An 8,382-nucleotide genomic window follows, 5' to 3' on the forward strand; every position below is an offset into this window, starting at 1 on the left:
TCGGTTAAAACTGTTAGATAAAAATGTTCACTGTTATCTTGTTAGACTAAAAATGTTTATTGTTGTTAAAAATAGTGTTAAAAGATGTTTGTCTATTGTTGTTAAGAATAGTGTTTAAAAATGTTTACCAAAAAAAAATAATTCATTTATTGTTGTATTGTGCACTTTTCTAGCCTTTTCTCTCTCCTCTTTCTGTACTGTTATCTTTCACACCACCACGAAGACAGCGATGTTGAGCCACCGGGTGGTGTAAGGAACTTTTTGGACTTTTAGTATGTCTCAACATCGCTGTCTCCACGACGACCACCTCCTGACTCAACGTAAAGGAGCAAACACACAGTCCCCGACGAAAACCACATCCACCCTAGACGAGAACATCAGCAGTCATCTATCGAGCTGCGAGCACGTGAGCCGGGTGGAGGGGAAACCGCGGCGAGACAGATTGGCCCCTCGCCAACACGACCACCATGGACACCCAGGCATGCACACACGGAGGGCCACGGGGTGGCACCTACAACAACGAGCCCCGTGGAAATGGGCGGACAAACTGTGGGGACGGGGACTATAAAAAAGACAGACTGTGTACTCCTTTGTAAGAGGGAAACCAGCTAGAAGATGGGAACCAACAAGAAGAGGGGAACCAACTCGGAGCCAGGAACGTGGAGCATCATCGGACCGACAGAACATCGCCGGATACCTGGTCGTGGTGGTGGTAATTAGTTGCGCCTCTACCGTGTTCTTGCTTAGGGATTCCGACCTTTTCCTTTCTTTTCCTCTCTGTCCTATCGCTCTTATTAGTTGTTATAGAAATAAAGTTCATAAGGTTATGCAGCATCTGACCTCGTTTGTGTCTTAATCTCGCTCTCGGGATTTTTTAAGAACCCTCCCCCGATATCGGATCGGGACACACCCCAGATGGGACTCTATCTCTGCTCGGCTGCTGGGACACTGCTGACGGGTGGACTTCGTAGGTGCACCCCGAGCTCTTCTCGGAGGAACTCCTCTCCCAGCTGTCCACTGTGGGAGCAGACAAGACCATCTGGTTCGCGGACAGAGGTATGTTTATAAGTGTAGCAGGCTGCTGGTAAGACGCGCAGAGACATCTGGCACACGGCTCAGTCCCGAGGAGGGGGTATACCCATTTGGTTTTTGTTTTGGGAATCCTCGGGAAAGTAAGATCTTTTGGGGCAAACTACCGATGACTGGTATATAAGAGGCAGTTTGCATTTTGGGCAGGGTACTGGTAATTACCGTCACCTGCAGGATCTTGCTTCAGGTCATTGTATAGTGCACTAATTGTGGATATACTGGCTTTGAACTGACTGCTAATTGTTAATGGTTTATGATATATGTTACAAACGGATTTGGTGATTGTTTAAACTCGGTATATTTTGTGGTATGAGTGGAAAGTGTGATGGGCCCTTTAAGTGTCTGTGTGCCTGTGTGGTGTGAGTGAGAGCAGCCGCTGCTGTGTGTCTGTGTGCCTGCATGCCTGCATGAGTGAGACGCTGCTGTGTGCCTGCGTGCCTGCAGGGGCAGGGTGTGAGTGAGATGCTGACACCGCTGTGTGAGTGAGAGGCAGCTGCTGCAAGATAAATGAGAAGTTTATGTTTGTTTAAATAATACACTGTCCTTGTATGTCTTGTGAAAACATTGTATGAATCGTAGGTGGGAAAGTGAATCCCTTCTCTGTCGGTTTGAGTTAGATTTGGTCGAATTATTTGTGTAGAAGGAATGAATGGTCGGCATGGGGAAATGATTTATACCTGCTAGAAGGATTGTACACACTCCTTCTGGGCAACTAGTAGTACCAGATTGGGTTCGTGGGAGAATCCCCTGCTTTCTCTGTGCTCCTATGCTCCTACCTTTAGTAATTTTCATCAAGCTTGGGTATTAGCAGAGTGCGTAGATTGTCGATGTAAGTGGTATTATGCGTCTGATAAAAGGAGGTCGAGGTGTGCAGAGTGCTGGGAAGAAGCGGTGTTGTTAGACCTCTTGGAGTCGATAATTATTGTGTGGAAGAAGTCGTAAGATACCGGAACTTTGGGAAGTGAAGGAGGAAGAGTGGAAGAAGGTTAAAAGACAGTGTAGAAACTGCTATAAGTGGAGAGAAAGGATTTTGGGAAGAAGGGATAATAATGGGAAATAAGCAGGGAAAAATTGTAAAGAAACGCCCATTGGATTGCATACTCACGAACTGGAAAGATATAGCGGGGAGAGGAAGCACGGAAAGCAACAAAATCCTGATTAAATATTGTAATCAGTGGTGGCCACTTTACAAATTAGAAGAAGAAGATAAATGGCCACTGAATGGGACCTTAGACTATAACACGCTTTTGCAATTAATGTTATTTTTACAGAGGGAAGGGAAGTAGAATGAGGTGTCTTACAATGCAGACATGTTCTTTACCCTCCGAAATCACCTGGGGTGGCAGAGGGACTGTGGACTAGTTACACCATAAGATCCTTTAGTGCTTGCCCTGGAAAAGATTATAAGGGAGCTACTAGCCAAAGTGAAAAGGCTTATTTTTGCAAACCTTTGAAATATAAGTTGGGAAAGCAGTTAGGTATACACAAATTTTCATATATGCCTAACTCTCCAAAAGCACTCCTGGGGAGGGATTTACTAGAACAATTAGGAGCAACCATTACCTTTAACAAGGGAGAGATTACTCTGGAGGTAAATGACCAAGAACTCATACAACTCATGAGCTTATCTCTAACCAGTATTCCCACAGAAGGAGAAATTAGTGAGGAAATTGTCAATCAAGTGTATCCCGGGGTGTGGGCCACTGATACACCTGGAAGGGCAAAGGACGCTCTGCCTGTAGAGGTAAACCTCAAAGAAGGACAACAACCAGTAAGAATTAAACAATACCCTTTAAAAGGAAGATCGGGAAGGGATCCAGCCAGTTATAGAAAAATTTTTACAAATAGGATTAATAAATAGATCTCCACCCAGTGGTGGCAAACTCATGCACTTTGTAAACACAATTAACTCCTGAGCTAATCTGATTTACTGTTTTAGACCTCAAGGATGCTTTCTTTTGCCTCTCTCTCTCCTCGAAGCCAGTCAGAAAATATTTGCATTTGAATGGGAAAATCCTAGGAGTGGGCAGAAGACCCAGTTAACGTGGACGGTGCTGCCACAAGGATTTAAGAACAGCCCCACTATATTCGGTAACCAGCTAGCAAAAGACCTTGAAACCCCAACTCCACCTGAAAAGGGAAAACTGCTGCAGCATGTAGACAACATCCTAATTGCCACCAAGACAAAAGAGGCCTGTGTGACCTAGACGGTAAGCCTTATAAATTTTGGGGGACTTCAGGGCTACCGAGTATCCAAGAAAAAGGCCCAGGTGATGCAACGTGAAGTGATTTATCTGGGCTATGAAATCAGTGCTGGAAAAAGAACTTTAGGACGAGCCCGGAAGGAGGCGATCTGCCAGACTCCAAGGCCACAGACAGTGAAAGAACTGCTAACGTTCCTGGGAATGACTGGGTGGTGCAGACTATGGATTTATAACTATGGATTGCTTGTTAAACCTTTATATGCACTAACCGCCACTCAACAGAAAAATCTCCAATGGAATAAGGAGGCTATACGAGCCTTTGACCTGTTAAAAAGGCTCTGATGTCAGCTCCAGCTTTGGGACTCCTAGATGTAAGTAAGCCATTCTTTCTCTTTTCACACGAGAAACAGTGAATTGCATTGGGAATACTGGCACAAGACTTAGGCACGTATTGTCGGGCAGTCGCCTATTTCTCCAAGCAACTAGATGCCTACGAGCGGTTGCAGCAGTGATCTTAAATATACAAGAGGCACAAAAATTCACTTTAGGCCAGAAAATGACCGTATTTGTATATCACACAGTGTCTGCAGTATTAGAAATTAAAGGGGGACATTGGCTTTCGCCCCAAAGGTTCTTAAAATATCAGACCGAATTAGTAGAACAAGATAATGTGGAGATTGTAGTAACTAACATTATTAACCCAGCTTCTTTCCTGAGTGGAAACACAGGAGAACCAGTGCAACATGACTGCCTGGAGATCATCGAGGCAACATACTCAAGCCGCACAGATCTGAAGGATGCCCCTCTGGAAGATGCTGAGAACTGGTTTACAGATGGGAGCAGCTATGTTTTGAGTGGCAAGAGGTATGCTGGGTATGCTGTTACTACCACCCAAGAAATACTGGAATCAGGACCACTGCCTGCGAATACTGCTGCACAAAAGGCAGAGATAATCGCACTGACTCGTGCTTTAGGACTAGCCCAAGGCAAGGCAGTGAATATTTACACAGATTCGAAGTATGCGTTTGGGGTAGTCCACGCTCATGGAGCAATCTAGAAGGAAAGAGGACTGTTGAACTCACAAGCGAAACACATCAAACATGGGAAGGAAATTCTGGAACTGCTAGAAGGTGTACAACTTCCAAGAAAAGTGGCAATCATGCATATTAAGGCCCACCAAAAGGTGAACTCAGATTTCGAAAAAGGAAATGAACTGGCAGACAGAGAGGCAAAACAAGCAGCCAAAAGAGAGGTAAAAATAGAGGGAGTTTTAGTTCCTGATGGGCAAATCATCCCAGAAAGTAAGCCTAATTATACTAAAGAGGATCAAAAGTTAATTACAGACCTGGAAGGATCATATAATGAAAAAGGTTGGGCCATCACTCCCCAAGGGAAGGTAGTAATTCCCTCTTGTTTAGCTAGACACCTAGTACGAGAGGAACACAGGAAAGGGCACTGGGGAGCAGAGGCCCTATACCGATATTTGGTCAAGAGTATTAGAGCTAGAAATCTGTATACAATAGTAAGACAGGTGACTCAACAGTGTGACCTTTGCCTCCAGACTAATCCTAAGAATACCCCTATTCTAGAAGTAGGCCAGATTGGAAAAGGAAATGGACCGGGACAATGGCAAATTGATTTTTCAGAACTTCAGAAAAGGGGGGTATCAATATTTACTGGTATTAACGGATACCTTTTCAGGTTGGCCAGAAGCATTCCCCACTAGATCTGCCAAAGCTCGGGAAGTGACAAAAATATTAGTACAAAAAAAATAATTCCACACTTTGGGGTCCCAGCGACTATATCCTCAGACAGAGGACCGCACTTTATCTCGAAAGTAGTTCAGCAAATCAGTTGCCGTCTGGGTATAGACTGGCAACTTCACACTCCTTATCATCCCCAATCTAGTGGCCAAGTAGAAAAGATGAACCATTGTGAAGCTCGGGCAGAAGTCAAACCTGACCTGGCCCCAGGCTCTCCCTCTGGCACTTTTGCGCATACGAGCAAAACCGAGGGCCAGGGAAGGATTGAGCCCTTTTGAAATTTTATATAGCAGACCTTACGTGGTACAGAAGGGAACATCGATGCAAATTGGGGAGGAAACTATGACTTCATACATGATAGCATTAAGTAAACAACTCAATAAAATTGGGAAACATGTATTTGGAACTCGGGGTAGAGGGTTAGATGGGCCTGTACATAACATTCAGCCTGGAGACTATGTGTATGTTAAGTCTCTTACAGAAAAGACGTTGGAACCACAATGGGAAGGGCCGTTTCAAGTGCTACTTACAACGTTTACGGCCGTCAAGATTAAAGAATACTCAGCCTGGATTCATCACACCCGAGTAAAGAGGGCCCACAAATCCCCATGGAAGGTTACACAAACTCAGCCGGGAAGACTATGCTTCTCACGATAAGTCTAATAATTTCCTTTCCCCAAATGCCTGGTCAAAGGTTTGCTGAATGGCCATGGTCCCAAGCGTACATTGGGTATACTAGAAGCATGGGTATAACCAATACTAACTCAACCTTGACTTTAGCTACTGTAGTGATGCAGGGAACAGAGGTGTATACAAAAACTGAATGGAAAGACGTCAATGGAGTACCGCAATTATGGGGAACGGTAGGGCAAAAGATTAGAGTAAGGTGTCAGGTAATGAATGAAATCACCCATTGGTCAGTGCGTCAGATTACAGTGTCTGAGATCAAGATATTAAATCCCAAATATATCGTGTCAAGTATTGGTCATATATGTGATCCAAAAGATCTAGAATGCTAGTATAATTTTACTTTGACTCAACCTGCTGTTTCTGTGACATGTCTCCAGACCAAGGATAAACTAAGGCTATCCTTTAAGTTTAACATGGTGACTACCCTAGTGACAACCACAACTGAAAGCACAGTGACCATGACAACCACAGCAATCACTGTAAATCTTACACCCAACGTATACGAGGTCGGCCCATATGTGATCAGACACTTAGACCAACAGCAAGTGCTGATCAATCCAAAATGGTCTCTAAAAAAGATAGAATTACAGATGCAAGTTAACATTTCTAATATAGAGGCACGTTGTTCCCCCTTCTTATGAACCTCAGACGAAGGACGGACAACTTGGCTAAGGAAAAAGGGAAATACCTACTGGAAAAGACCACAGAGGGACCTAACCAGAGTATTAGGAACCGAATTGGGAGTGTTAAATTCAATAGATTCAGAAGAAATCATGAACAAATTAGCAGCTACTGCAAGGGATATATCAAAATTACAACAGCCATTGAGGTCTTCACTATCAGCATTAGGGGTACATCAATGGGCAATGTCAAAAATAATGCCAGATTGGGAGCAAAAAGAAACAAAAGACCACACACTTACTGCTGAAACCCCGGGAGCATTACAAGGTGATATCGCCATAGCTCTAAGTTGCATACAAGCTCAGTTATGGATGCAAACAGTAGCAGAATCTGTAATAAGGAAAGGAGAGGAGGGTGCACTTCCCACTGAAATTCAAAAAATAGTTTGGAATAGTGCCACAGAGACAAAGTTACAATCATGGTGGAACATGGTCAACTTCACCTATAGGCCTGACACACATACAGTAACAACTTTTGTGTTAACCATATATGATGCAAAATTAATCACCATACACCCCATTGTAAGTCTTGGAGTCAATTACAACGGGACTCTACTGTACCCCTTTGAACATAAGACCTGGGCTATGAATACTGATAATAAATGGCAAGCAGTAGATCTCGAACCCTGTATCATGAAAGAACAACAAGGATTTATATGTGAAAGTAATACCTTAATAACCCAGGATACCTGCTTAGATACTAACCAAAAGATTTGCCACTTTGAAGCATGCCCCAACGTAAATTTGAGGACCATTATTGTTTATACCGGAAAGGGATGTGCATGTTTAAGGACACTGTGTGACACAATAATCATAGATGGGCAAGAGAAGAAATTGATACAGCATCTAAATTATTGTATTTGTAATTTCACCATCATCCTGGGGTGTGATTTCACTTACTCTGCCCTGGTGGTTACACATTCCCTCTTGAGAAGCAGCCTCATGGTAACGATACTTCCCATCCCCATAGGGTTAAATGTCAGTCATCTAGAAAGCTTATTAAAACACCCAGACTTACACCGGATACTGGAAGAAGTTAAGGAAAAAGGGCAAGAAACTTTACTCACAACCTTTCATGATGGGGAAAGGATAAAGAAGGTCTTAAAGATGGTTGAGCAGGAAGGGAAACATAATTGGTGGGATACACTCTTCGGATGGTCGCCAACAACTACTGGCATCTTAAACACAGCCCTTCACCCAGTGGTTGCTTTATTAATATCTGTAGCAATTTTGTTGATCCTTACTGTAGCTATATATGTATGGATCTGGAGACTTACAAAACGCTTGCAAGCTATGTATGACACTTTATATCACAATCCGAGCTTTAAGCAATAAACTAACTAATTTGTAGGATAGTACTAACATATTATAGGGCAAGGGAAATAGGTTAAGAGGTAGATAAATAGGTAGTAAAAGAATTTACTAAGTAAGAAGAAAAGGGGGGAATGAGACAGGGAGTCTAAACAATCTTAGACTGATGGTGCAAGGTCTGCGCAAAAACAAGGGGAGGCATATGGGACTGTTCGAACAAGACATACCAGGTGTTGATAATGTTGCTAGGCGATTATCTCCTAGCCCAAAGAGAAGTTTCTTATGGTCCTTGGAAGTTTTATGTTCCAGCAACAAATCATCCTAGATTCTAGCACAAACTGACCTGGTGGTTTGGCCAGGGCCCAGGGAACAACAGGCTGTGCAGAACGACGAGCTGAAAAGTTCATTAGCGAGGAAGAGGAGATACTTCATCTATGCGACCCTCGCCCATAAATCTGCGACCACTGAACAAGGCCAAAGGAGCTCAATACGCAGGCACAAGCGGAGGAGACCTGATTACTATGAGAAGCGAGGGAGGCGGGGGTAGACTATGTATATGTATAGGCGTTCTATGAATATGCACTATTCTGTAACATATAAGCCGGACGGGAGCTGCAAACGATGCGCATACTTGTGGTGGAGCAA

At 43.6% G+C, this 8,382-nt stretch overlaps 1 protein-coding gene across 1 annotated transcript in view; it reads right to left on the minus strand.

The window, feature by feature from the left end:
- LOC141973285 (uncharacterized) overlaps positions 1-8,382 on the minus strand; it is a 59,652-nt gene that overhangs the window by 23,774 nt on the left and 27,496 nt on the right. The gene's annotated exons all lie outside the window — the stretch shown is intronic.

This window comes from Athene noctua, chromosome Z, assembly GCF_965140245.1.
Source record: "Athene noctua chromosome Z, bAthNoc1.hap1.1, whole genome shotgun sequence".
NCBI classification, from domain to species: Eukaryota; Metazoa; Chordata; class Aves; order Strigiformes; family Strigidae; genus Athene; species Athene noctua.